This window comes from Arctopsyche grandis, chromosome 12, assembly GCF_051622035.1.
Source record: "Arctopsyche grandis isolate Sample6627 chromosome 12, ASM5162203v2, whole genome shotgun sequence".
Taxonomy (NCBI): Eukaryota; Metazoa; Arthropoda; class Insecta; order Trichoptera; family Hydropsychidae; genus Arctopsyche; species Arctopsyche grandis.
This window is the reverse complement of record NC_135366.1, coordinates 22,872,551-22,894,882: the sequence shown is the minus strand read 5'-3', so window position 1 is coordinate 22,894,882 and position 22,332 is coordinate 22,872,551. Positions and strand designations below refer to the sequence as shown.

Genomic DNA, 22,332 nt, shown 5'->3' with positions numbered 1-22,332 from the left:
TAGTCATGATGTTGTCCAACCTCCGATAGGAGAGGAATTTGAAGAATAATTTAGCAAACGTCTTCGTGTACCCGGCTATATGTATACCTAAGCTATAATTTTCAATCATTAAATAAGTTTTCTCAAAAATTATCTTATACAACTATGTATTTTAAAAAATTTCCATTGAGAAGAAGAAAAACATTGATTTATCATTTATCGTGTTTCATAAATTACTGAAAGTACATTGTGCCAATATTTATTATAGAAAACTACTGCGATCAATACTTCAAAAGTCACAGTCAACATTTACGACCTTTTGTACAGACCAAGTATTCTCTTCGGACATTAAACTTCATACCCATAAATAAAGAACGATCCCAGTTATTCTAAGGATCAATCTCGTCTTCGGATGCAGACGTCCTTCAGCAATTACTACGCATGTATGTATATAGAAAAAATAAATAAAAAGAAAACCGGCGAGAGACGTAAAAAGTCGTCCTTGTAGGCCGAGACGATGACGAACCAGTCCTGAGCGAAAGCCTGGAGCGCGAATACACTATTATGGGACATCGGATAAATAATAGACGCTCTCGCTATGAAATATTCATCGACCTGCCCTTTTATGCAGTCTCCATAATGCGAGGCTTAATATTACGGATTATCATAGTGCGCTAGTTCATCGGGGAATTTATTTTTTTATCGATGCAATTTGTTTTGGCGTATGTTACGCCACTCGAAGCGGGTCAATGCTTCCCGGCTTGCGTACTTGTAACGATTTTTTTCCTACGATTATATCATTTGCCAAGTTGCATTGGAATACCGGTCGCTTCCAATGCCGCGGCGAGATGATGCGATGTCACTGTCATTATCATTGCCGTTTCATCGACGGGTTTTGTTGTGGTTTTGTTTCGTAATGCACTCAAGACTATTTACTTTGTAAAATTGTTGTGTGGATACATTGTTGTTATCGATGGTGTTAATTGGAAGCGGAGAAAGACGACTCGACAGAAATATGTACATAGGAATGGTTGGAGTGGATTGAAAATAAAACATAATAAAATGATATATGTACATATGTACATACATATATGCAAAACTCTTCCTTTCGATTATTTTTACTTTTTCCTATTGTTATAACGCTTCGTTCGTGATTGAGTAAAGGCTAAGACTAGGTCAAAGCAATAGTTCAGATAATAGAGGTCATTCGCGGATACTGAGCTTTTTTCTTATAGTACAGTATATATGATATATGTTTTTGTAAAGGAACATAAATATTTTGTAATTATGTACTTTAAGGCTTTTACTGGGAGAACAAAATTTTGTATAGTTTTTGTGTGAGTAAATATGTAGATGTGACCTCTGTACATATATGTACATATGTATTCGTAAATGCAACCAGAAACACATACATATGTATACATATACATATGTACATAAATACATTAATAATAAAGAGGGGTTTTATCATCAAAAGTTTAGAGATTAAATTGAAATTTAGTTAAAAGTCCATTCGATATTGTACATTTGTAATGAATTAACCATTAGAGAAAATGAGAATTTTGAGGTTCGGGGTTTCTGATTTCCCGTAATTTTTCAATTCCAGGAGATAGAGCTTGGTATCGTTCCCGGGATTCCCGGGACATAAGTAAAAAAAAATATTCAATCTAATTTATTTGTTTATTTAGAAAATATAAAAAAAGTATATCTATTAACGAGAAAAATTATATTATAAAATTAAATTTATTTGAAATAGCTTCTTAATAATATTTAATATTTTATATGTGTATCTAAAAATAAAATAAAATTTAAATGAGAATCCGAAAGCACTAGATTTGGTACAAATGTTTCTAGCAACGGAAAAAACTTTTTTAAATTTTTTACTTAATTATCTTTTCTCTTCTGTCAGAATGTACAGGTATAGGTGTTTTCATTTATTTTTTGAAGTCAAGGCTATTTTTTACGTTATTTTGTTGATTTGTCTTTGATAACTCCTTATTTAATTCTTCATTCATAGTTATTATCACAATCTTCATTACAATCTAAAAGAATTTCATCCATTGTGGAATCATCTATACAAAAGGATACACTCGCTTCATAATGGTTTGATTGTAGGATTCACCATTATTCAAACATTTAAAGAAAGTTATGTATGATTGAAATATTTTTCCCGGGATCTAGATGAGAATTCCTGGGGCACGGGACAACAAAAATTTCGTAAATTTCCGGGAATTTCTGTCCCGGGTCGACCCAGGTCAGAAACAATGTACGGTACAATTTTCAATGATAAAATATTGTGCAAACTTAGATTTAAAGCATTCAAATCGAGAGAAGTTTAAGCTGGCTAGGGCAATTTTTTAAAATTCAAATATTCCCGAGGACTTTCTTCTCGGTAACAGGATGTAAAAGATCTATGGGGTAATCCAAAAGGGATTGAAAGTAAAATTGGTGAAATCATGATTTTTGGGCCATTTTAGTGTAAGTAGCAAAATAATACTTTATATTTTAAATACAATTTACATACATATATACGTCATAATACAGTGACATGTCAGTCGATAGAACTTTCTGCTAAAGTTTATGATTATATTCCTGATATACACAAGTTCAAAAGGCTAATATTTTTTCTTCGAACAAGCACTCCTAAAGCCGCTGAGGAGATTTGTATGATATTAAAATCTAAAGGCCAGTCTCCTGCCAGACATTATCTGATTTGATTGTCTGAAATGATACCTTATAGAATTTATCACTTAAAAACCCACCTAAACGCAATAAATATGAAAAATAGTATTTAACAGACACATTTTCCATACGATTGCGTATAAATAATTGGAAAATTCAGACGAGTCAAATCAAAACAAAGGATCGTAAATCCGATGGGCTATTACTTCTGAACAATTTCAATTCCCTTCCAATAATATAACAACAAATTGGAATCCTGAGAAGATACATACATATGTACATACATAGGTATACTTAAAACATCCGTATTTTATAGTCGACAAGTTCGAACCAAAGAAAATCGTAAAACAGTCGTATGCACTAATATAATAGATATTACGCACACCAGAGCTTTTATGCATGCGTCCTACGTACATACATACGTACATATATGCAGGTACGTAGGTACATTGCAATTCCCAACGGATGCAATTTAAACGCCATAATAGCAGATTACGGCTGTCGCGGCTTCTAAAAGCCCTATTATCGAATGGGTTGCCTTGAATTTGGATTAGCCCGAGGCACCATAGATGTTTACCCAGTATACACGTGCAATATACGCTATCCGATGGGAACATTTCAATAAAAGGCGACACTTCGATAAGTCGCAATTTGAAATTGCGATTCCGTGTCAATTTAACGAACCGTGAGAACCGTTGTGTTAAACGTAAGTCGTCGAGTCTTCACACTTTTTGGCGCTAAAGCGGCGAAACTAAAGAGATAAAAATTCAGGTTGAACTTTTGATACGCAACTTTGTGTTTTGCTACTGTGCTTAGTGTTACTCTATAGCGGTGTTTGTCAAATGCTTTTGATCGTGGAACACTATTTTTTGTGATGAAAATTGAGCCAAGTTCAGCATTTTGAATGATAATTGGAATTGATAAGGCTTTGACTCACTATCTTCGAGAAGAATTATTGCCATTTCCAAATATTTCTTTGGAGTATTAAAAGGAAGAATCGACAACCCTTCGATTTGATTGGAATTAAAATTTTCGGCGCCTGAATGCGGTAGAGCTTTGCGTCATCATTTACTTTTCCAACCTATTCCTGAGAAAACGTCTGCTTTCAATAACTCGTCTCTTGTAAAGGCTATCCGGTTCCTTAATGTGATTGATGGGCATTTGGACCTGTTCAATTGTCATGTTGATGAGCTGGTTAGTTTCTTGAGACTCAACACGATACTATTTGAATGAGATGAATGATTGAAATTATTATTGTTTTTATTTTGTTATTTTCTTTCTTTTGTTTTGTAAAACTGGTGTGATGCTTTGGGGCAACCTGTCAGGTCAGACTGGTCATTTTATTGTTATTATTATTATAAATAATAAATTAAATAAATAATAATATTAATCTTAAGCAGCATGTGTAGTGTGTTGATGAAGATGAGTTTTCTTTTGTAAATGGTGGTAATAATATATTTTTAATTGGAGATTTGAAAATTTTATTTAGCGAATGTTGCAAAGAACGCATACTAAGAAAATTTTGAATTCATAAAGAGAAAAAAAGGTTGTGATCTTAAAGGATTTGGAATGTCAATTGGTAATACTTGGATTTGATATTCTAAAGGTTGTGGCTATTTGCAGGTACTATATCTGCGACAGGCGCAAAGCCTTTTGCGCATGCGCGTGAACTTATAATCCGATTATAATTTCTTACATTTAATGTATGCTAGACTTGTTTAATCAATCGTTCATTGTACACGAAGTAAATAAATTTCACATGTTATTATAATATATTTATATCATTTAGCTAGTTCTCGGCTTGTACTTGTATGTAGGTATTATACGTTGTATATGATAATAATTTTCTAACAATTAATAATATTAACTAATTTGGATTATATTTTTTTCTCTACTTCACTTTACGAGTTCGAACTAAATTTTAAGAGGTTTAAAACAAAATTTTAACAGTAAACACGCTAACAGTGACAGTCCACAACCTATTCTAAATGGTGATCGGATAAATGCATTCAAGAGAGCCGCACTCTCAAAATATCCAAACTTTCAAACATGTTCAAGAAGAACTAACGCAATAGAATTCTACAAAAAAGCGTCAAGGGGTATTTGTATGCTAACCGAGGGTGCTAACCCTTTTTTGTGGAATTCTATTGCGTCAATTCTTCTTGAGCGCCTCTGAAAATTAGGATTACTCGAAACTGAAAAACTATTAAGTTTTCAATTAATTTTATTATAAAAGAGTAACTATATATGTATGATTTAAAAAATAAATGTAGTAATATACTACATTTACAGAAAAATAGTAATTGAAAATAAATTCTTTTATTTTTAAATGATTTTAATTTTTTATTTTTATTTATTTATTTATTTATTCAAATAGCAAAACTGCTAATACATACAATACAAAATAACAACAAAAAATTATAAATCATCTTCCACAAAGGTATCCATTAACACCCTTCAAAAAAGCAGCAATGTTATTAGAACTTCTAATGCCTTCAGGAAGGGCATTATACATTTGAACACCTCTATGAAAAACACCTCCTGCAGTTTTAGCTTTCTTAACTCTACCTATATTTAATTTATTCCTATTTCGACAAAAAAAGTTCGATTATACTAAACAAAACTTATTTGAAAGCAAAAAGAAATTCACTATTTTGAAACATTTATAGAATAAAATTTAAATTCATTTCAAGGTTTACAAAATATACATTTTTAGAACTAATTTTAATCTATTATTCTACAAAACATAAGTGCAGTTTGAATAATATTAGTACATATAGATTTTTTATTGATAGCAAATGAAAAGATATCGGAAGAATATCAAAAAAATCCATAAATAATTAATAGAATATTTGGAAAAAATGTTAACTCTGACCTAGCCCGGTCTTTCTAGTATACATATGTACACATGTACATATGTATATATGTATGTATGTATATGGGCATGGTTTTCTAGCCTTAAATAATGCATGCATGAATGATTAGGTTGGCATGCATGAGTTAACGAATGATTAAGTTATCATCTTGTACATGTAACGCGTCGAACGATTTTGATCGTTGTGGCGCTCCGCCGAATAAACATTTTAAACCGCCCAAAGAGTCTCATTTTACTCGACCGCCTATCCTGATGACCAGATCCTGCATGAATATTAGTTATATATTCCAATTTGGCCCTTTTTCTAAAAATTTTGAAAACCCCTGCTATAGAACATTAGCTGGAAAGATCATGCACCTCAAAAAATTCAATTGCAATATAATTAAAGTATTATATATCGTGGTAAAAAGCGTATCAAATACAATGATAATAAATAATTGACATCAAACGTGACGCAACACTAATGTTTCGACTCGACCATTGATTCACGACTTTGAAGACCGTGTGACCACGCATTCTCGGACGAGAGCGGGACACTGTCATTTGTCAAATTCGCGATGCAATTTTCTGCAATTTGCACAACATCTGCAAACATCATCCCAACTATACCCTCCAGTGCATTACCGCCGCACTTATGATTTCACACTCGAACCCTATCGTAGCTTTTAGCCGATATCTAAATCGAATTAAATCCGCGAACCATCGCACTCGAGTGCACCCACTCTTGGCGAGTCCTTCCTTCAAATCTTTAAGAATTGCTGACCCATCATCATCATCTCGCCAGAGATAGGCATCGCCGGATGGTGCATTTGACGGACACGATTTCGCTATGGGAAAATTATACGAGTGCATTTATGCAACGTGTAATGTAATTTGAACGATTTTGCACGCATGATTGCACCACGAGCGACGACGATTTACATACTGACCACAACAACAACAACAACAATGATAGAACAGTGTTATTTATCGCATTTTGCACGGCTATCATCCGACGTCATTTTGAAAGTATGCTTTCGCGTTCATGAAATGAAGTGTTTAAGTAAGCGGCGAGATTTTGATGAACCGTTAGTTCAGAACCAGTTCAAATATGGAAATGATTGAAGTGCATATTTATTTATTCAATGTATTGCTTTTGAACTTGCATATTATAATATGTAAGTAAAATAATTGCTGGGAGATCATATGCACATACATATATAAAACATGCTTTTGATCAAATATACTCAAGTATTTGAAACCACTACCTGCATCTATTTCTTTTTTTTTTTAGTTTATTTTATAAAAAAAATATATTTGTTGGTGCCATTACAGTTTCCCTACGCAAAATCTATGGTTTTAAAATTGTAAAATATTAATTTGAAATCATATTCAAATAGTGGTGAAAAATACATAGTATATTAATTTGGTTTTCCAATTTGATGAGGAGTCGTTTCAACAATTAAATCAGATAAATCGGCAAACTCTGGTAGGAAACGATCGAATTGAAGTTACAAATATCCAAGTCTGCCAGCAGCATTGCAGAAATGCTCGGAATAAATTATTTTCGATCGAAGTCAAACCAGGGTTTGAACTCGGAACCTCTCGGTGGTTAGCATTAAAGCAACCCCCGAACTATAGTACTGACTAATCTCATCTTACTAGGTATTCTTCTATTCTTCATCTCTACTTGATATTTTTTGGATTGATTATTATTATTAAAAAAAATACAAAGTTGATATTTTAACGCAAAAAAATGAATGCGTTGATCGATCCCATCTCTTTTTATTTTAATAAACTATATTTTATTTCATTCTAAAATGTTTAAAACACGAGAATCTAGTAACAGGGCTCAGATTATTTTAATACATTTACAAGTGTCGGAATATATAGAAATTATTTCTAAACATTTGTGATGCGTTTCAAACGACATAAAGGGATACAGTTATAAGAAAATCGGTCAAAACCGGAAAGAATAATATAGAGAAAACTATGTCAAGATATCATTTCAACGATCATGTCTTTAAAAATTCCAAAAACGGGCCCGCTGAGAGCTGGCTGCAGAAGTTAAAAATAAGTGAAATACAAACTTTTTTTCGCGAACCAAAATGGTAAGAACGCGTTCAAAAGTACGACACAGCACGTCTAGTTAGACTTCAGCTGTGATTGGCGTATCTTCGTGTCATTGTTAATTCTAAAGTTTTTCTTGTATTTCTTCAAATATGGGAATCGCTGTTATCGATCACTATCAAAACTATGTCAATACAACGATAAAACATCACCGAAAGCACTCCAGGGGGTAAGTCACCAATTAAGTAAGCAACAGATTTTAGATAACAAATATGGTTGATCTGGATTTTAATAGCCTGCTGCAGCATAGCTCGGTGTTTGCGCTAATGCCAAAAATCGAGAGGTTCTCGGGTTCAAGCGCTAAGTTGACCTCAATTGAAAAGGAATTGAAAAGGATTCGGAAGTATTTCTGCTGTGCTGCTGATCAGACTTGGATATTTGTGACTCCACGTCGATCGTCTCCTATCACAGTTTACCAATTTATCTGATTTAATTGTTGAAATGGTTCCTTATCACACTGATACCCACTATGTCACCACTATTTATAATCTAAAACATGACATGAATTATAATCTAAAAATTTATATATGTACAATTTTAATACCATAGATGTCGCTCAGAGGTAGGCATCATAGGATAGCACAAATATAATACACATAACTATCCAAATCTTAACAGCGATAAACGTATCTAATATATAATTTAGAAAGAGACTTTGTATGTAAGGTTTGGGTGGGAGCATCGAAAACAAATCAAAGTTTCTATGACGACGATACCGAAATTGTTGAATATTATTTTTTTTCGATTCAAATAAATTTGATAAAAAAACAAATAAATGTTTACTATTAGATTATTATCTTTAAGCTGTTTATATTACAAATAACCGAGTGAAGCCGGGTAAAACCACTAGTCATCGATAAAATCGAATAAATATTTCGATTCCGGCCGGGATTTGAGTACACAACCTCTCTACGGGTAAAAAAAAATCGCCCAACCAGTAAACTACGCTGTGGTGTATATTGGATAATAAATTAATATTCACGGTCGATCCACAATAAATAATGCATTTGCCACGTGTTTCGCATTTACATGAGAGATCGCCGAGAACAAGAGGCGACAGATCCCAGGACAGATAGCGACTACGTACCTTACCACCTTGTAGGGAAGATCCTACATACTCCATCGACGTATCCTGGCGGGGTCAAAGGGACACGATCGTGACCTCAACGAGTCCAGAGCTGCAATCGCGATCGTTCAACTGGGAGGACTTTACGATCCGGCGTGTGTTTGACCGCTCGTATTCCGGTGCGTTGAACATTTCAGAATTCAGCTCGGCTACGTGAGAACATGTCAACTTGCGCTCGAGCACTGGACTTGGTGATATTTGATACTGGCACATTTCTGTTAATTTGGTTCCACGCGAAAAATCATCCGAAACCCACCTTTGGGTGGGTCGAGGCGTGTAAATTAAGTGCCCAATGTATTCTGGGTAGCAAAAGGATAGTGAGATGGAAATAAAATTCTTTATATCATACGAGCAGCTGCTTGGGACTTGATTTTAAGTATTATTATCATAATTTGGAGACGATTTAAAGTAAGTGCATATATGCACATGCACATAGTGTCTTACCAGACAGAACTTTATATGAAATGTCATTGAGTGTTTGGGGGAGGTACCTCAGTTATTGTAAGCTGCATCCAAATTAGGACGTAATTTGTCCCAAAGGCCAGAATAGTGTTGTGTAGGGGTGGGATCAGGATCCAAATGAAATGCCAAAGTCGCTTCACAGCATTTATTCAACGATTCAAGAGGTCCAAACGAATCCACCGCTTACTTCAGAATAATCTGATCTACTGTGTGTACTTCCTTATAAAGGACAAGTTGCCCAGCGTAGATTCTATAATTAATGTGTCTATTTTCTAGGCACTTAAAGGTCTACCCTGGTGAGTCATTGTTTACGCACGCACTCGCCCAGATCAGTGAGAACTCCAGGGTATCCTTTGTTCGGGCACTTATTGAATCTCGTTAGCCTAATCCGGGGTCGCTACTGTTCACTCACGAATGCATTTAGACCGTGGATAATCCCAATACAATTAGCTTTTGCTTGTTTTTAGAGTACCTCGTTATCCCCTTCCTTTTGATGCAATTACTTTTATGATTTTATACTATTATTAACCAGCAGCGTGGTCTAGTGGTTAATGTTGAATTATTTCGTACTTGATGTTACGAGTTCGATTCCCCGCTAAGTCTCGTTGTTGGCCAGACCTTGATTTGTCTAGGTCGATCGTTTCTTATCAGAATTTGCCAATTTTTCTGATTTTCATTGAAACGATTCCTGTAAAATTGGCGTTTCCTTCCCAATTTTCTGTTGCGAACCTTTAGTTATTGTTACATCTTAGGTTTCGCCATATTGCTCACCATAGATGTCTCTGTGGTTGTTTATCGAATATAAAAATTCGTATTGTTACATGAAAGTTATTCATCGTTATTTTATCGTATTAATACGATGTTTGTAATATATGTATACTGACCATAGATGTCAGATATTTAGATTTACATGTATCTATGTAATAATTATGTGGACCAGGAAGGCGCATTTGGGGTTTACCTGTTAAGCCTTCCTGGTATATTTGTATATATGTATGTGAAAATATGTATGTAAAATAAAAATAAATATTATAATAAGATAATAAACGAGACTGTCTTTTCCTTAGCACAAGCAATATATTGATGAATGCATATTTTCATAAACAAAAGAGCCCCTTTGATCCAATGCATCTACATATCTAACATGCTTCGATCCTATGCATCTAACATGCTTCGATCCAACTTTTACATACAACCACCCGTATCGTGACTGGCCTTTTGAAAGGTGTTGCATCGTCTTAACATATGCAAGTTGCATTTGCAAGACGACACTTTTCTTATAAACGCCTCGGGTGCGGCTCGCAGATTCGACCTGCATTTGCATACACATTGTGGGGCCGATAGCCATTTTTGACGTATCCGACCGCAATAATTTCCATTCATTTATGCGAACCCCCCGCGTAAAAAATGCTCATTAAAATTCAACGTTTCAATCCTTTTTTTGCAATAATATTTCATATTGGTTTATTGTCCTGCGCGCATGCGCGCACAATAATACGCGGACAAACAAAAAGTTTCAAACATATCATTGACGTCGTAAATTTTTTCGCAATATTATTATTATAATACAATAATATACAATCGAATGTTGGGGTCGTTCACCTCATTCAAATATATATAAGTATGTATATTTGCATATCAACAATGAGTAATGGATGGATATTTGACCATGAGATAAACGAGAGAGGAAGCGTTCGAACTTAATTTATTCGCTGTTGATTGATCGACAAGATAAACAATTGCAGCAAATTGTTATGAAATTATTAAAAAGACGAAATAAAAGCATTTGAATGATTGACGCTTTTTGGTATGCGATGCGAAAACAACTCAAGTCATTCGCATTCGATACGTTTTTGTATGAGAGTAAATAATAATCTTGATGATAGTATTATACAGTTGTAATAATATTATAATTAGCTTACATCGTTGCTAATTTTAGATGGGAACACGATCGGTCGATGATATGGGAATGCGTTTTCAATATATGAAAAGCTGTGCGAATATTCGCAATATCGATACCGGTTCAACGGCTTCGACGTCCGTTAATTGCCGTAATGCATGGAATGCAATAATTTTACCGATTAACCGGCGATCATCTTTCATTCGGATTGAAAAAGTCGTAAATTTTTATGCCCCGTAATTAGGTTAGAGGTCAGGTTTTTGACTCTTGCAGCTAATGTCAAATTCAAAATTTTTAAATTTAAAATGTGTTCATTTGTTGTTTTTTTTTTCTTCATATGTACACTAGCGTGTAATTTTTACTAATTTCCTACACGAATTTTCAATGACCCATTTTTCGAATGCTCTTGATATTAATTTAACACTTAACGTATGTTTGCTAGATGTATTGATTTATCAACCGAAGAATTTACTTAACTTGCGTAAGTACATATGTATGTAAATATAATATATAATAGGGCAAAACAAACGATACTTGATTTCGCTTATGGCCGTCTCACGTTTTACTTTCGACATTTTTTTTTATATAACCGTACGTTCGGTTTTCATTTTGTTTGCAGTTGCAATTGTAATTTTTGCACCGTTTTCAGTACTGGAAACCTCAATAGCGTATATAGTTCATTTTATGGACAATTTATCAATCGGATTAAACTCAAATGGACGTATTTTTTTATTATAATGGAACCAACTGACTGATTTAAGTAATTTTTTGACAAGCGTAACGCCGTAAATAGTTTTTGTACAAAAAAAGACAAGTTGCAATCAAATTTTATACTCCACTTCTTAAGGTCCGTTTATATTGTATAATTTTGATCTCGTCTCTTCCATTTGGGCTTCGCAGGGATGTTTTGTATTTGCGGCTGGTTCTTATGTATTGGTGCTGGCTATAGGTGCAAGGGTGTCACGACAAATCACTCACGGATTTTACACTCAACTTAAATCGATAAAATACAGCAAATAAATTTTCAATATAAAGCATTGTCAAAAAAACGAATATGGGTAATACACTTTGTTGTCGTCACTAGTGATTACAATACCAAAAGTACCGATACCGGTGGTATCGGTATTTAACCAAAAATATTTTTTTGGTACTACCGGTACTATAAACTTAATAAAAACTTTTGAAAATCCGCAGATTTATCAAAATAATTGATCTGACTTTTACAAACGATTGCAGTGATCATAACTTACACGTTAATTTGAACTCTATATGATTTGATACATGTGTCATTGCATCGATCAACAACTATAAACCGTTGAGTGTAAAATCCGTGAATGATTTGTCGCGGAATCAGGTGCAAGATATTCCCTACTCTGTATTTTATTATTTGATAGTTTTACTTTATCTGCTATTATTATAATGCTATTGTTTTTCTTATGATTGTGTATAAATGTATTTTTTGTCTGTGTATATGTACATATGCACATATATGTATGTATATGTTTTTACTTTTATCATGTCTCTGTGTTTCGATCATTGTAGCGCATTAGGGATTCCTGTTGTGCCACAATGGTCCAAACTTAAACTTAAATAAATCACCGAAACGTATCAAAGTTTTGCTTAATATGTATGGGTGACATGTACTGCTGTATCATACATATGAATATATTGTGTCGGTTGCTGCTGATTCACAAACACACATTACGGAACTTATCAATGTCCATGTAAAATGTATTAAAGAATATTTTTCTTCAGCTGTGCTGGTATAAATGAACCTTTATACGTATTATATATTATATACTGGCATGTAAATAAGAGAGAATACTAAAAAACTAATAGATATAGAAAATGCTCTAACAAATTTAATCATTAGACCAGAAACTGTGTACATATGTATTTATTGGCATAATAGCGTACGTATATACATATATATGAACATATATAATAAAAACCGTTATTACTATAAAGAAGTATAAAAAAATCGAATACAAAAACGATTTATAAACTTTGCGGTTGTCGAAATTAATTTTTAAATTTAAACAAAATTACGCCCAATTCCAAAAAAAAAAAATAAGTTTAAATTATAAACGGATTGCAATTTTTTATTTTAATAGTTTGAGGTCATCTTGTAGATTAAATAATATATTATATGCATATCTTTATCTATTGATAAATACACGCAAAATACGGAAGTTCAACTAGTTATGTATATATAAATATACGGTCTCCGTGACGAGCCAGAATGTTAAATTACAGCAAACGCAAATATCTGAAGGCAAAGATCGAAAATCGAAAGATCTTAAGTCGAAAGATCAAAAAAAAAGGGTGCATGGTCAACGGTACATACTCACTTAATTTGCGCGAGCAGGATACAACAGGAATAAGAGGAACAAGCTTTTCCTCCAGTATTAATGTGCGCGCGCAGAATACGGGAGGAAAAGCCTGTTCCTCTTGTACTCTGCTCGCGCAAATTAAGTGAGTATGTACCGTTTACCATGCACCCTTTTTTTTTGATATTTCGACTTAAGATCTTTCGATTTTCGATCTTTGCCTTCCGATATTTGTGTGTTCTGTAATTTAACATTCTGGCTCGTCACGTAGACCCATAAATATAATATGCAAATCTCTCCACTTTTTAAAAGTCTTATAATTTTGCAACAAAGTCAATAAAATCCAAAAAGGGTTTTAGACAGAATGCGTAATTAATACATATATATGTACATGCAATCAACAATCAACAACCTTAAATGAACACTCAAAAAAGTGACATTCATGTTTTAAAAATCAGCTTTCCTCTATTTCTACAAGTTAATAGTTTCATCTTGGTATTTTAGAATATATGTATGCACATATGTAAGCGTTAAGCTCACGAATCCTTGTACTAATACATCTCAAGAAAACGTGATAATAACATAGGAAAACACGCTGAAAAACAATACTTCAAGTACATTGTACACTTCTAATGACACTACACTAGAACCGTTGTACTATAATTTAATTCGCAAATACACACATAGAAATTACATACAATATGTACATACATATGTACGTACGTACGTGACTCTCAACTGAAGATCGTCATTCATATCATTAAACAGAACGGACATGTTGATTCTGTCAGCGACACGCTACCGACCATACATGGCTATAATACCCACTTTTTCGGCCATCAATCTACCGGAGTAATTCCTCACGAGAGGAGGTCTCCCTCATCAATCTTCACGTTCTTTCGGTGAAGAGTTAACGAGGCCGCACGTTTCGGCCCGACCTCGTCGAGGTGAAGGTCCACTCCTGACCAAGAATTCGGTACAGAAACGTCACACACCTGATCATAGCTAAACCCTTTCTGGTTTAAAGTCGACCACTCTTTGAAAAGATCTGCATCTGCTTGTTTATGTAATGGTTATCGTGTTTCCTGAAAGGAGGTCGGTCGCGTTTGTTCCGAGCACATACCGAGAATAATATATATGTACATACATATATATAGAATTGAAAGAGACCATCCCGAGAAAGGTATTGCACGTTCTGTGCAACGGTAAATTCAAAGGAACTCCATTGTAAAACTAATTGCGTTGTCGTATATCGGCGATGCCAAAACTTTCAGACGGAAGATTAGCCCAGTTGTTCTTAAAAGGTGATGGATGCGAGTCGTAAAAAAGGCTTGTTATTGATTTGAAACTGGATTATACATATATGCTTACAATAGGGACTTTTTTGTGCTAGTTTTTGTTGTGGTGATCTAATATGTATGGTTCAAAAACAATGGCGAAACAATTGACTGTTTCGGTGTGATAAATACAAGTAAGGCTAATACTCGTGTAGCTAATTCTATTTCGCGCTGATTTTGTGAATTCAATTTGAATGTGTTTAAAATTCCGATTTTATTTGTAAAAAAGTTTACTACTACTCTAGTATGTACTTTTCTTTCATAGGGATTACATATTATTCCACTGGGAAAAATTTCTATGACTTTCTTTGCATCCTAGAGAAATTTATGATTTATCTATATACATATGTATATAAAAATCAATGTTTGTCTGTTTGTCTGTCACGTATGCGTTCCTATACCATTCTAAGAGTTATTGTGTGTATGCCCGCGATGGTTTCTGTAAAAAAAATGGCCCAAAAACGGGAACGGAAACGGTAAAAACGGGAATGAGTGACAGTGCAACGCAATAATTGCAAATGTGTTCGCGTCGCCACCTGGGTTGTTAAGGTAAAATAAACAAACAATTGAATAATTTCAAATGTGTTCGCTGCCTGCGTTTTTCCGACAAATTATCATTACCGTAATTAAATTTGATTATTAAGTATTAATTTGAAACTGAAGCATTCACTTATGGAAACACATCGAGAAATGGGAATTGCTTGCGTTATTGTGGCATTTGAAACGCATGTCGGGTTCAGCTAGTATAATATAAAACCAGCAACATATATAGCTCAGTGGTTAGCATGTAGTGCTTTGAACTGAGTGGTCATGGGTTAATTTCCTAGCCCGGTGTTGCTGGCCCGACCTTAGATATATGTGACTCCAGATCGATAGTCTCCTATAAGAGTTTGCCGATTAATCTGATTTCTATATAATGTATATGTGGAAAGATTTTTGAACGTGTGAATGTGTGGTAGGCGAACGTGTATGGTATGAAGCGTGTATGGAGACACTTACCCTAAGGCTTGCCCGACGTTAATACATATAAATAAACACTGTCTAAGCTACTCCATGTGTATCATTTTGAACCCCTTGCATTAAGGATATATGTACATATGTAGCCATGTATATATTTAACTTAAATAGTTTATTTACACGTCTTAAAATCTTTAAAGTCTCACGGCAAGTGTCTCCATGCACACTTCATACCATACACATTCGCCAACCACGTATGTATTGTTGCGTAGGGGTGGGTGGAGGATCCAAGTAAAAGGCCAACAGCCGTTTCACAGCTTTTATTGATGATTAAGGAGATACACGCAGTGTCACTGCTAAGTCCAGAATGAATTATATCGCCTACGTACCGCCTTATAAAGGGTAGATCTCTCAGGACGCCTAATCTGTTTACCCGTTGTATAGTCACGTATTCGGATATGTATTTCCAAGACATTGGGTCTTCCCGTACCGATTCTGAGAAATAACTAATAACGGTCATTGTTTAGCCTAAATGCACTTAGAGTCCAGATATAATCTTTGGAAGTAAGTGCATGCATTTAGTTAATCCGATAACAGATATCCGTTGGTCTAAGTGCAATTCGCTCAATCCGCGGCGTACGTAACAGTATGTATGTAAGATTTGGATGGTAGAATCAAGAAGAAACCTGTATATATATTGTTTGCTATCAATATTTCCTCTTTGAAAATGCACGCGCATTTAGCGCCACTGAAAATTAATTTAATTAATAAATATTTTTTTCCATTGCTATTTTATATTGCTAGATAGTTTTTACTTACATATAATGAAATTACACACGATGAAATTTTCATCGGATCTATTACTAGTTGTACATATGTACATATATACAGAAAACCCCAACCATTAAATGTAGGGGTTCATTAAATCAAGATTCAAACATTAGTATACAATTAACTGAGAAAAAAATCCAGTACTCGTAATTAGCATGAAGAAAATTTCAAATAACATATGTAAATGCACCTAACATTTTGGAGCAATTGACCGATTTATTTTAACGGAATTTATTTATGAATGGTTATTAATACGATAATGAGCTCCCATAATGAATTTATGGCACAATTAAATATTACATTTACGTGTTAATTGTTTACAGTTAGTTGATAAATTTACATCCATTATGACATACAATCAACAGACGAATGCATACATCACGATCGTACAACGAGTAAAAATCGTAATAAAATTATCATAACCGTATAAAAACGACATTCTTATGTGAAAAACACCGTACTTAAAAGTTTATGTATAGAAAAAGGCAATTAACACTTATCACTGACTAAAGTTTCATATACGTACCTACATAATACGGAACGTGTTTCTTTTTATCTGCCTATTGAAAAATGTGCATGTAATCAACAGTTAACAGTTACCAAAATTTAGTAATACATAATACATAAAACGGTAATCTAATGACAATCATCGATTCTGGTGTTCGAATCCCGTTATTAAAAGCTAATTTATATATATAAACATCTGTTTTCGATTACGAAATCAGTCAGCGGAAACACAAATACTTTTCACACAAATATTTTACATTCGGAACCGTTTCGTCTTGAGCTTATTTTTTTCTTGACAAATCGGATCAGCGTCCATGTTTTCAGGTCACTCGACAAAAAATGGACCCCGCCTTTGCATATGCAAATAAGATTATGCATTTCTGAATGGAGGATCTCGCAAATAAACCATATAATGGACGCCTTTCACGACAGTGACTGTGACCCAAATTGTCGCTGGCAAGTTCAAGACAGCGCCAGTCACTCGCAGAGGTCAAAAATCAAACAACCGTTGCGATATAGAATGCAACAAAATGCACTGTATGCATTTATTTGCAGTGGTGTACGCAGAGCGCTGATAACCCCTTCTTCGTACTATGTATGTGAGATTTATCTCGCGGTGAAATGCAATCAATGGCTCGTCTTAAAGTGAATGTGCGGTTCCATGGTGTAATGGTTAGCACTCTGGACTTTGAATCCAGCGATCCGAGTTCAAATCTCGGTGGAACCTGTCTTTTTTTTGGGCTTTTTCGTAGATATAAATTGGTTCGAGGTGTATTAGGAGTGTGGGCTATTCTTGGCGTGGTTCAAACGCGAGCTTTTGAATGGTAGTTTGAACTTGGTCCAACTCAAATTCGATTTGGTATTCAATCAGCTAATTTCTGAAATATTTTAATTGATACAACTAAAATATGCAATTTTAGTTTTTTTTTTTTTAATTTTAAAAATTGTCTAATTTCACTAATTTTACGTACATTTGTACTCTTAGAACCTCAAAATATTTTAATTATTTAAATATGAAATACCGTATAGTAAGTTTTAAATTATTTAAATGAAGTTTTAGAGTGTTATTAAAATTTTAACAAAATCCTAATCTGGTGTATCGAATAGAATCAAATGTACATATGTACATGTAGGTCAAAAATAAGTTTGTATAAAAAATATTTTAATGCAGTTTTAAGACTTCTAATATGTACATACATACATAAGAGCCGTTATATTTGAAAGTGGCATTAGTCCATAACAAAAAGCAAACATTTCTCTTGCATATTTTCTACTTCCTCTCATTTTCAATATTGTTGTTTTATTTTTTTCTCATATATTAATTAATCTAATAAATAATTTGGAAAGAGACTTTGTATGTATGTATGTATGTTGGGTCGTAAGTCCGTGACGTCATCGAACAAATAATTCGATTTTTTTTAGATTCAAAGTCCCCGGGGGCAAAGGCGCCAGAGCGAAACCCTAGGGGGCGCAGGCGCCGGATTCTGGTATACATATAATTTCGTATACATATATTTTTTTATTAGAGACTTACTGTATATCTTTATTTGTTCGTGACAATCAATTTTATAAAAAAAAAACAAACGAGTATTCAAATAAATTTATATAAAATAAAACTATTCAAATAAATTTATATAAAATATGACTATTCAAATAAATTTAATAAAATGTTTACTATTAGATTAGTCATGTTTAAGCGGTTTATATTACAAATGCCGAGCGAAGCCGGGTAATACAGCTAGTAATTTATATTTGCGAAATATTTCTTAATTTCGAGAAATATTTCGCAAAACATTAAAAATAATGTTTAACGTTTAACAATATTTTAAAATACTGGTGGCCTATAATATACTTATTCTGCGTTTCCGAGATTCAGCAATCAGCACACATCGAATTAATAGAAGTCATAACAACTTGCGAATTAAGTCTTACAGTGTTTTTGGGACTGAAAATTTGACTTTCGCCACTCTCAAATATAACGGCTCATATGTATATACATATATTTATTTTAATTTTCCATTGTGATTTTATTTCAATTTTTCCACAAAAGTCGGAACTAGAAAAAGTTCAATTTCATATAAAATTTCCAAGTTGAAAATTTCTTCTTCAAAGCTTTTTCAAGAATCTTACAATTTACCAGTAATTAAAATAAAAAGGTTACTCACTTACATGATAATAACATGCTAAATCACATATAATACCTGAAACAATGCAAAACAAAAAAAATTAGGTTCTCACTTAACAAAAAATAAATTTCATTTAATATAAATTTGCATACAATAGAAGTGATGCATACATTTTAAACGGGTATAATAATATTCCAAAAACAGTGATGCACAATTTTTAACATGCAAACTTCGTTTCCCAAATCTTCTACATATGTACATATATCTACGTACATAATAATCTATGTATGTATGTATACAGAGTGAAACGACGCGACAGGAAACGACAAACCTTCATTTTGCTAAACTTAAAACATACATAGTGACGCTACAAATGCGACATGACAAGAAGCAAAATATTGTCATTCATTTTCAAAACTATTGGAATATCCTAGTCGCATATTTTAACAATACAATTCTATAATCATATAAAATAGCGACAATATATGTATGTAGGTATATATTTCATTTCATTAGTCTTTGCAGTAGGTAAACTCTAACGGCAAAAACACACTGAGTGGTACGTGGTACGTGTTTTTTTTAGATACTTTTAAACATGCGAAAAAACGCAGCACCTCTAGCCCATATACATGGTACAAAGTCCCAAAAATCACCCCCTAGAGTGTTTTCAGTGATATTTTATCATTGTATTTATCCTTGCTTGACAGTGATCGATAACGTTTAATCCCATATTTGAAGAAACGTAGGAGAAACTTGTCAGTTGCATATGGATATGAATACACATACGACCTCCCAAACATATGCATTCTGCACGTGCAACTACACCCGAATTTGGTTTGGTGAACACCCACTGCTTACGTTCACGGAACACCCACTATTTAAAAGCCAGGGACGTGACGTCCCATACCACTCAGCGTGTTTTCGCCCTATGTCTGGATTTCCATTAGTTGAAAAGCTTCGTTATTAACCTTTAACATTCATGTGACCAATAGGAATCACGTATTTTTCCCCCTACCGGAAACATCCATATACATATGTGTATGATCAAGCATTTATAGCTACTTTTGAAAATGTGGGTACTTCGCCCCTATGGGTGACTGGCTGAGATGAATCACTTGAGAAGATTCACTTTAAACAAAAAGGAAAATAGCTAAAGCAAAAATGGTCGATGGGAGGACCACACACGCTCAGCTCGAAACCGTTTCGCCGTGCAAATATTTGCCGACAAAATGACGACTTGTAATTGGCAGGTGCATAGTCGACGTCGAAAACGCACCGGACTGCATCCAGTTGGAATGCAGAATGCGTCCAGGGAGAAGTCAGCCAACCCAGACCATATTGTCTTCATCGATCATTCCTTTTGAAATCGTTAGCATTTCGCACATCGCTCGTTTGATGACTGCTTTATGATTTATTACGAAGTAGCGTCGCAAATATTTATACAGCATTCAACTGGGTATGAAGCCGTTTCATATTTGGACCGACTTCTTCTTGTGTGAAGCATATTAATTATAAAGGAGAACGACTTCTTTCATCTATTCCAATTCTATACCACATATCTAATATATAATTTCGAAAGAGACTTTCTATGTATGTATTGTTGGCTCGTAAATCCGTGACGACATCTATTTTTTTTTTCGATTCTTAGGTGCCGATTCGATTTTTTTTCGATTTAAAGGATTCGAAGTCCTAGGGGGTGAAGCCTCCGAGGGCCCCAAATTCTGGTATACATATAATTTCGAAAGAGACAGTATATATGTTTGTTTGTGCGTGACAGTCAATTTAATAAAAAAAAAATGAGTATTCAAATAAATTTATATAAAATATTTATTTGAATTCACATAAATTTAATAAAATGTTTAAGCGGACTTTAGTAAGATCGACTTTTTTTCCAGCGCATAAGATTATTAGTAATAAAAATAGTAGCGATTTTCCAAATTTAAAATTTAAAGGAATTAAAAAAAACACTAAAAATTGACATGTAACCAAATTTATTGTATTATTGGTAATTAAATAGGTATTAAAAAGTAAGTACATTCATATTATATGTGTATGAATTTCATACACAAATAAATCAATAAGAAAAAAGAGTAAAAATGAGAATAATAAAAAATTATGAGACGGAGAAAACAGTTTTGGCTACATCACATCAAAATACGTGCAGTTCAACGATTTTCTTTATAATATAATTTAAATTCATGATTTTTATAAATAAATTATTAAATTATAATTTATTAGTGGATTTACATACTTCAATAAAATTGGAGACTCAATCTAATTGACACATACCGTAATAAATAAAATAAAAAGGGAGTCGGAGTCGGTTGATTTTTTACCACCCCGACTACGACTTCAACTCCGTTTGAAATGCTCTTACTCCTCGACTCCAACTCAGACTTCGACTCCACAGACCTGGTTAAAACACAACTTCAACTTTCGATTACTCACGCTACCCATTACTCAATGCATTTTAGCTGACTTAGAAGAAATGATCACTTGGTGCTAAACATACACGCTATCATTAAGCCATACTGCTGGCTATTGGAAATTTATTGGAAATTTCCAACTTTGCAAAGATCCAAATAATGCTTAATATCTAAAGGTCCAAAATTTGATTAGCATCTGCTCTATCTGCTAAGTAAAATAGCAATCGTGACATTTTTATAACATCTTCTTTCAAAAGTTTTAATTTATCATGACTAAGAATTTCCACATGTAACAAACATCAGCCAACGAGAGTGATGTCGCTCGTCGGGATTCGAACCAGTGATCTCGCGGGTTAATGACAGTGCTTCTTGCACGCTCATTACACCGAAATTACTTTTCGTTTCGTTCACTACTGGTTGTGGAGCGTCGTCACCGAAAACTACATAATTTTTACTTTTAAAACACGAACGCGGACTTGGTTCACTTTCGGCCAACTTCGTGGAAAATCGAGGATAACTTGAACGATCTTCTTAATAGTTCAAGAGGAATTTTAAAAGGAAGCGAGCGCGGATTCCGCATCGGAAACATTTAAATCATCCGAGGAGGCATCCGACCAGCGGTCATTACGTTGTTCACATGATGATGACAAAACCCTCGCAACGACAATTATCTGCACAATGTCGT

General features: G+C 33.8%; 1 protein-coding gene and 1 non-coding gene across 2 annotated transcripts in view; one reads left to right on the top strand and one right to left on the bottom strand.

Annotated features, from left to right (window-relative positions):
* The window catches only part of LOC143919550 (uncharacterized), a 99,439-nt gene that overhangs the window by 35,647 nt on the left and 41,460 nt on the right, over positions 1-22,332 (bottom strand). The window lies entirely within an intron of this gene.
* On the top strand, positions 17,751-17,822 carry TRNAQ-UUG (transfer RNA glutamine (anticodon UUG)). Its single transcript has one exon. It is a non-coding gene; the product is annotated as a tRNA-Gln (tRNA).